Below are 10,385 nucleotides of genomic sequence, written 5' to 3' on the forward strand. Positions count from 1 at the left end.
ATTTTAATTAATTATTTTGAATTGAGTACGAGAAGGTATAAAAGCTAGGTAGAAGGAAACCAATTCTAAATTTATATTTTAATTTACACTTTTAAAATAAAATGACAACCAATATTATCTCCTATGATTGAATGTAGATTGTTTAATATGCATTTTAGATGTTTGATGAAATGTTCAACTGCCCAGTTTATTAGTCGGACTCTGTGATTCCACGGGTCATTAAACTAAATGAATTTAGCATTTACCTTCACTTAATACTTAAAACATATCATTAAACTGTTTTGTTTAAACAAATCCGTAGTTCCACGGAACATATCACTAGTTTCAATACTATTATTATAAATATAAATTATTATTATTATTATTATTATTATTATTATTAATTATTAATTTTTATGATTATACTTATGAATTATTACTCCGTTTATTTTTTATTTTTACGAAAAGAAACGAATACTATAGAATTATAACGGAGGGGAGTAGTTCATTTTTATTCTTTAAACATGTCTTTCATAAATAGTTCGATTTGTGTCTTAAAGAAAATATAATTCAAACATTCTAAGCCTGTCTTTATTGATGCTTAACGAATTGTCAACTTGCATCATCAACAAGGGTATAAAAGTCAATTACACGCGCGAATGATCCTCTAAGTTTCCCAAAACACGCAATTTTAATACCGCTATATTCAAGCTATGTGACCCCACAATCTACAAACTTATATTACTCGTATATATAACACCTAAAATGTCACACCTAAACTTCATTAATTCATTCATCTACCGTCAACAACTGCTAGATCTTCATTATAAAAAAAATCTAATTCTCAAAAATCAATAAATCAAAAGATGGAAGGACTAATTCCATTTCTAGTACATGCCATGAAGAAACAAAGACCACACAATCGTTACCGATCTCTTTCAGCCGGTTCAACTCGAAGTTACCATGTTCTTGTGGGAGCTGATACAAATTTGAATTCGAACGTTGAGGGTTCGAATTCGTCTCACCGACGCACGAGATCGGAGTTTCGAGCACCAACAGAAGATTTCATGGAAGGAAGATCAGGATTTGGTTGTTTGCCACAATCAAAGAGTTATAAAAGAAGCTCTAGAGGTTCTACTCCAAACTCGTATCATGTTTCAATGTCGAAAAAGTAGTGAAGTTATAGTTAAAAATGATTTTTTTATTGGTTGATTAATTAAATGTAATATATATAATACTACGTATATAAGGTTTGTGTTGGATTGTATAATTATACTCAGTTTGCGTTATTGATTATTATATTGAATTATATAATAATTACTGGATCAATCAATTGTCTCGAGTAAATTGTGATATTTTGACATTTGTATGATTCATGACCATGAGCAAAACGCGTTGGTTCCACTTAGATTGAGATTGTTCTCTCTCCAATGACAATTCAATACTTGACAATTTACAATCACGATTAAAAAAGGTTTTCGGCGAGGTAGAAAAAATAATTGAATTGAATTCTTGTTAAAAAAGAAGGGTAAAAAAAGTTAGTTTCAGTCAAATTACAAGGGTAATTCTTAACTCTACTGGTAAGTGGATGTGTAATTTTGACTAGCAAGTATCAACTTGTAAAAAAAAAAAATTCCCTTTTTCCTTTTCAGATGTGATATAGTTTATCCTTTTCTAAAAAATTGTTCATTAACAAAAATGACTAAACTCATAGATTTACTCTAATTTGTTATTATTAATCATTATTTTTTAAATAAAATCAGATAAAAAATTTCTAACGAAGACAACAACACTATCACCAACAACAAAACTCAATTCCACATATGTAGGATATGAGGAGATAAAATGTAGATAATCATTTCTCTATCCTTAGAATAAATAGAAGTCATTTCCCCACCCAAAGTGATTAACCTCAAGAGTAGATAAAATCCTATCTCTCAATGTTTTATTGATAAAGAGATTGTTTCGGAATGGACCTCCGACCAATAAATAGAAAATATTTATAAAATAAAATACAAAAAATGAAAAGATGAGATGCCATGAAAATGATAGAATCAAATTTCACGACTTTTAAATACGAAACACATTTGAAAATGAATTTTGCCATCGACTTATTATAAAAACGGGTTGGATTATTTCCAAAAATAAATAAATTATTATTTCATTTAAACCTTGGTTGAACCGAGAGAACTTGTTACCTTTTTTTAGCAATATATATATATATATATATATATATATATATATATATATATATATATATATATATATATATATATATATATATATATATATATATATATATATAGTAGACTCGAAGATCCGGTGATACAACAGTAGACAGATCTTGAAGATCTGTTGTGAAGGTAACTAGTCACAAACGATCACAACACATTGACAATCACTCTGTTAGAATTTATTACTTAAACCATTTCTAATGGTGTCTGTAATATCATAGGCTATTTATGCATATATAAAAAATGCAATCTCTCTATGACTAGACAATAAACAATGTTAATTTATGACACTCAATAACTAGAAACGTCAATTTTTTATGTCAGTTTTCTGTAAGGTCCACAAATTTTTATTTTTTCTATTAATTAAATTAACACATTTATGTAATAAAACTAATAATATCATATTCAATAAAAGAGAATAAATTACAAAATACTAAATAAAAAAGTACTTAAATATAAAAAAAAAAACAAATATAAATAAATTATATATGTGTTGTAATATAGTTAACATATGAAATAGTAATGTTGAAAAATATGAATGATCAATAATTGTAGGCTAGTGAAATTTTGTGTATAAATATATGGTGAATGTGAGAAAGAAACTTGCACCTTCCTTAATAATATTCTTATTTCTCTTTTCTACTCTTTACTAACTCTATAAGTTAATAATAATAATTACAAGTTAGTAGGCTACTAATAGTTGTCATTAACAACTAAGTTACAACACGTTATCAGTACGAAGTGCTCCGTATAATCAAAGTTTATCTAAGCAAGCACAAGTCACTAATCAAGGTAAGAAATTCTTTAACGATATCTTCTATTATTTGTTAGTAAGGTAAATATTATTATCATCATAAGTAAAATTATATTTCTGCAATCTAACTTTTATTAACTTCACTAACATTTATATTTATGTTATTTAAGTTATATATGGTCGGTTATACCGCCTGAATTATATTTCTGTAATTTAACTTTTATTAACTTCACTAACATTTATATTTATGTTATTTAAGTTATATATGGTCGGTTATACCGCCTGAATTTTATTTCTGTAATCTAACTCTTATTAACTTCACTAACATTTATATTTATGTTATCTAACATTTATGATTACTTATGCAATTAATCATTATTTATTTCATGCATACTAATGTTTATTCTTAAAATTTATTATTTATGCATAATATGTTTATTCTCTTAATCTTCGTATTTATACTAAACATATTTATACTAAATGTATTTATAGTAATCGTATTTATACTAATAAAATTCTTTTATTAAAATTATTATTAATACAACGAGTACATAACAGTCGTTAACGTCAACTAACGACGTTACAACGGTCATATGTATATAACGGTTGTTAACGTCAACTGACGACGTTACAACGACTATATTTTTCAAATATAAAATAAACATCTCCGTTTTCACATTTTCATAAATCAATCTTCATTTTCTAAGATTACCACTCTAAAAAAAAAAAAAAAAATTGTTAAGATGATTCACACAAGGATGATTTTTCCTATTGTATTGGTCATACTAACTATCATCATTGTTGCTAATATACCACGGGGTGAACCTTTATTCTATCATGCTCTTATGGTTTTATCATTTGTAATCATGCCATTATTTTGTTGTTTGCTACTTATGAATTTAAAATGATTCTAATTACATTTTATTATTTGTCTATGAATAGAAAAAGGCAAATTTGATATAAGGAACGAAAAAGGCAAAATTCATGTTACCAAATGGTATGAATTTTCTGATAAATAATGTCTTGTTTTCTCCAAATAATGAAAGAGAATTTTGTTAAGTTTCTCTGATATATATCATAATGGATATGATTATCAGTCAATGATAACAGAAAAATGAGAAATATCTATGTAGCACCGAAAAGCGCATATGATAAAAAGCGCATATTGTGACACCGCTAAATTTTTTATTTTTTTTTAAATACTTGGCGGAAGCATAATATTAATTAAATACGATATCAACATTTGTACAAACCGATGTCACGTGTCATTAAAACAAATTACATATTAACAGGAATAGACGTAAATACATTCTGTTTTCAAAAGTACACGGTTCATATTCTAAAAGACCACATCAGAGTTAACCCTGTCAAACATAACATCATCATGCCCGTCTTCTCCCAAAAGCACTATCTACAAAAGCTAACAACCTGCAGGGAGGAGATGGAGGGGAATTAGCCCGAAGCTAAGTGAGTACGACTAACTACAGGCCATAGCATACATAAGTGTTATACTAATCATGTCACAATAGTCTAACACACAAACATCACCCAAGTGCCGTCTACAGAGACTCTGGCGGCTCGGCCAAACCATTAACCACCAGCTGATCGGACTGGGCTTACCAGAAGTTCCTCCACCACCGTATGTATATACATAACCATTAACCACCAGCTGATCGGACTGGGCTTACCAGAAGTTCCTCCACCACCGTATGTATATACATAATCCACACGCGACGGACGCGTCATTCACATATATATACACCACGACCGTCTAGGCTACCACAGAGGAACCCAACCCGCAGGTTGATCTCTCCTACCGAGGCTACCACACAATAGGGACGCACTGGGCTCCAGCAGACAAGCATCAACTAACATGCAGTCATCACAAGAACTAACTAACCACAACAATAAGTATATCTAACAAGCATGACAATCATAATATAACATGCTTCTATATACTATATTCTCCAGTTAGTCCCACTCACCGATTACCAGCAAACGAGAAGGTGTTCAGCTATCTAATCACTGAACCTTCTCTTTCTCCTTTTCTCCTGAGAAATACATATACACGAGTTAGTTTATGTCCATAAACACCAAATAACACAATACAGAAAATTTTGTCTGAAAACTGTCCGCTAAAAATTTTCTCCTTAACACTTGTGCACTTTCATAATTTACACCATAAACGTCAAAATACAAACGGGCAGCATAACGGCTAAAAATCAACACTTAGGTAAAATATTCTGCCCTGGACACTCAGTCGGTCGACTGACACTGACAGTCGGTCGACTGTCTACACAATCGGTCGACTGACCTTCTCAGTCGGTCGACTCACTTGGTATTACATCAATCGACCGAATGTAAATCTCAGTCGGTCGGTTGTCTTCGTTAATCGGCCGGTTCAACCATCAGTCGATCGACTGTCGACCGACAGTCGACAGACTTTGTTCATCTTCATCAGAAACTGAACAAAGGCTACGGACTTCAAGCTAAATTCACCAAATCTTGATCTAGAGCTCGTTTTCAACACCAAAACTTGCCACAACTCAATTACTACATGTCATAGACTATAAACCCACAAAGTTTGGACCATAACAACATCAAATCCATAGATTTTGACACAAAATTAATCTTTTTACAAAACTTACACAAAACTATGAATTTAACCATGTTTTGAACACAAAAACACATGTTTCTTACCTTGTTAGAATCAGTAGACAACAAGGAACAAGATTCCAAGATCAATTTGAGCTCAAGAACAAGTTTTGATGATTAGGGTTTCAAAGGAGAAAGAATTAGGTACGGGGTATTATTTTGGGAAGGATCTGGAAAGTGCAAGAAATGCACTGCACAAGTCATCAAAAGTGGGTTAAAATCCCACACTGTGTGACACACGGGTATTTACCAGTTATCTGATATCTTTCGTACATCATTTGGAAACCCAAACGAAGTCCAAATTAAATAAACAAACCTGTTCTGTGACCCTTGTCACAAACTGGTCCTAACCACAACATTAAATAATAATAAATATTAAATAAAAATAAAAGCATATAATAGCGCAAAACAAATTTAAGGGCAAAATATTAATCTTACATCTAGGCCCACTTGAGGATGTTACACATATGATGAAAAGCGCAGCGCATATGATAAAAGGTGCATATGATGAAAAGTGCATATGATGAAAAGCATAGCGCATATGATTAAAAGCGCATATGGTGAAAATGATATATGATGAAAAGCACATATGGTAATTAATAAAAAAACACATATGGTGATTAATGAAAAAGCACATGTGGTGATTAATGAAAAGTATATTGTGAAAAGGAATCACAAATGTTTCTCGAAAGAATTAAAGGTTATATATATGGACCAATTCATCCATCATGTGGACCATTTTGATATTTCATGGTTCTAATAGACGCATCTAGCGGATGGTCTCATGTTTGTGGTTTATCAAGCCGTATATGGCATTTGCAAAGTTTTTGCACAAATTATTAAATTGAGAACACATTATTCTGATTACACCATTAAAAGGATGAGACTTGATAATGCTGGTGAGTTAACATCTCAAGCATTTAATAGGGATTGTTGTTGAACATCTAGTTGCTTATGTGCATACACAAAATTGGTTTAGCTGAATCAATAGATAAACGCTTGCAGCTAATAACTAGACAATTGGTAATGAGTACAAAACTCTCAATATTTATATGGGGACATGTAAATTTACATGATGCGACATTAATTCGCATTAAACCAAGTGTAAGTCATAAATATTCTCCATTACCAACTTAATTTTGGTCGAGAGCCAAATATTTTCCATCTTAGAACATTTGGTTGTGCAGTGTATTTTTAATTGCACCACCACAACAAATGGTTCCTCAAAGAAGGATTGAAATATATGCTGGATATGAAACATCTTCAATCATAAGATATATTGAATCCATGACGGGTGATGTTTTTACAGCACGTTTTTGCTGATTGTCATTTTAATGGAAAATTGTTCCCTAGATTAGGGGGAGAAATTAAAAAATAAAATAAAATGATGTTTCATGATGTGAACATCAATTAAGGTATCTTGATCATCGCACAAAAGAATGCGAAATAAAAGTTCAAAAATAATGCATATGCAAGAACTTGCAAATAAATTACCCAATGCATTTACAGATACAAAAAGGAGTGACTAAATCATATATACCAGCAGTAAATGCTTAAACTAGAATTGAAATTCCAAAATCTGGCAATAATGGAGACCAATTGGTTCAAATGATAAAAATCCTTGAAAAATAAAATCAGCTGATAATGAGGTAAAAGAAAGTGTTCAAGAAGAACCACAAATCAATACTCCTTCTGCAGAGGAGATTGATGATGTCAATACGGAATTTTCAATCAATTAGGCACATTCAAAAATATTATGGAACCGAAATGAAATGAAAAATCTTGATGAGATATTTTCATATAATGTTGCATATGACATCATAAATGATAATGGTGATGATCCAGTATCAAAATCTGTCATGGAATGTCAAAATAGACATGATTGAGATCAATGAAAAGAAACAATACGAGCTAAATTTGAATCGCTCAATAAAAGAAAAGTTTTCAGATGAATCATTGTCACTTTTAAAGATGTGAAACGTATGGGACACAAATAAATTTTTACCCGAAAAGAAAATGAGAACAATGAAGTTACAAGGTAAAGCTAGACTTGTAACTCAAGACTTCTCTCAAAGACCAGAAATTAAGTATGAGGAAAGTTATTCTCATATTATGGGTGAAATTACTTAATCAGCCTAGCAGTTTCTAAAAATTTAGAAATGCATATAATGGATGTTATTACTACTTATTTAAATGAATCACTTGATAGTGATATATACATGAATATACATGAAGAGTTTAAGGTATCAGAAACATCTAATGCAAAACACAAGGAAATTTATTCCATTAAATCACAAAGATTTTTATATGGGTTGATACAATGGTATAACCGATTAAGTGATTACTTGATAAGAAAAAGGGTATACAAATAATCTTATTTGCACATGTGTTCTTATTAAGAAAACAATGTCAGGATATGTGATTGTAAGTTATTTATGTCAATGATCATAACATTATATGAACAAATAAAGAGATTCATGAATTCATTCAACTTCTAAAGAAAGAATTTGAAATAAAAATCGGAAAAATCAAATATTGCCTTGGTTTACAGATTGAGCATATGCCTAATGGTTTACTTGTACATCAAACAACTTATACCGAAAAGATTTTAAAACATTTTTAAAGACAAAACCATTAGTTGTTAGATCACTCAATATTGACACTGATCCATTTCATCACCGTGAAGATCATGAAGATCTTAACGGATCAGAAGTTCCATATCTTAGTGCAATTTGGGCTATTATGTATTTTACAAATTGTATAAGACCTGACATTTCTTTTGTAGTTAATTTGTTGACAAGGTTCAGCTCAGCCCATACAAAAAGATATTGGAATGGGATCAAGCACATATTTTGATACCCTTGAGGAACTGCTGATTTAAAATTATTTTTTTCTAACGGTTTAAAACAAGATTTGGTTGATTATGTATATGCAGGTCATATATATCTAATCCTCATAAAGATAAATCTCAAACTAGATATGTATTCCTAAATGGAGGTACCACAAAATCATGACGTTCTTAAAACAAACACTTGTTGCAACATCATCAAATCATGACGAAGTGATTGCAGTGCATGAAACTACTCGAAAATATGTTTGGTTGAGATCAATGACACAAATCGTTATTGATTCTTGTGGACTAGAATTTTATAAAAGCCCAACAACTATCTATGAAGATAATGCAGCTTGCATAGTACAAATGAAAGAAGAGTATCAAAAGTAACAGAACAAAACATAAATGCTGACGAGGCGCTAAAGCCATAGACGGTCTTAACGGTCATAAGTTTGATGAAAAAGAATGGTATGTTGGTAAGGCTCAGAAAAGAGTGAAAGGGAATAGGAATTGAAACAACGGTTTGAGCAAACCATGAAGAAGACTGTGGACAAATCACATGGACTAAACTTGAACATATAAGCTTTAGATGACACACTTTCAAATGAAAACTTCAGATTCTTCTCTATACTCAAGATCTCATAAAAGATAACCAGATTAAAATGAGATATGTTCAATCCAGCAAAAACTTTGCTGATCTTTTCACTAAAGCACTTCCAACTACTATTTTCAGAACACATGTTCACAATATTGGCATGAGGCATGTTCAAAAGATGTAACAACTCAGTGATGTCTACTTAAGGGGGAGTCAACTATATGTTGCACTCTTTTTCCCTTAGCTAATGTTTTTATCCAACTGGGTTTTTCTTTGGCCAAGGTTTTTAATGAGGCAGTAATTTATAGTCGATATCTGATCAAACAAAATTGTCATCCAAGGGGGAGTGTTGTAATATAGTCAACATATGAAATAGTAATGTTGAAAAATATAGATGATCAATAATTGTATGCTAGTGAAATTTCGTGTATAAATATATGGTGAATGTAAGAAAGAAACTTGCACCTTCCTTAATAATATTCTTATTTCTCTCTTCTACTCTTTACTAACTCTATAAGTTAATAATAATAATAATTACAAGTTAATAGGCTACTAATAGTTGTCATTAACAACTAAGTTACAACAGAACCGTATATATAACAAAAATATATATATATATATATATAATCAAATATACATAAAAATTAATCGAATTAACCCTGCTTCTTTTTATGATTTCTTCTAATATGGTCTCGATTTCTCGGGAGCGAATCTTCTTGACTTTGTTGTTGAGTTTGTGGTTGTGTTTCAATCACCGTTTCTTGTTGAGCCGTCGAAGTAATCGGACCAATCAACAACGGTGTGAAGGAACGATATTGATAGTGTGGAATAATGATCGGGATTTGATGTATATTATTCGGGTTTGACAAACTACTACCTAAAAAGCTTATGTATTGCACCCATCCGTTTGAAGTTGGTGGTCTTTGATTTGGGTGATACATTTTTTTTAGAGATTTTGATGTACGTATTGTGAAGAAAATGAAGATAAGTATATGTATATTATATTATATTATATTATATTAGTATATATAATAATAAAGATAAAAAGGAGAAAAAAAATTTGAAATTAAAAATTTTCGGATAAAAAAACAATAAAAGAATTTCAAACGGTCATCAGACCGTTACTCAGATCGAACGAATCAAAATGCGACACATGGAAGTGACGATTTTTTTGTGTGTGTCAGAAGTCCAATTGACGCCCTCCATCCATCAGTTTTGACGCCTTGTTATTTTTCGTCAGTTTTGTCACATCAACTGACGGATGAAGTCTAATGCTCCGTTATAACTAGCCTTACGTAACTATGACTTCATAAGGTTTTCAATTAAACTTACAAG

This window comes from Rutidosis leptorrhynchoides, chromosome 3, assembly GCF_046630445.1.
Source record: "Rutidosis leptorrhynchoides isolate AG116_Rl617_1_P2 chromosome 3, CSIRO_AGI_Rlap_v1, whole genome shotgun sequence".
Classification (NCBI taxonomy): Eukaryota; Viridiplantae; Streptophyta; class Magnoliopsida; order Asterales; family Asteraceae; genus Rutidosis; species Rutidosis leptorrhynchoides.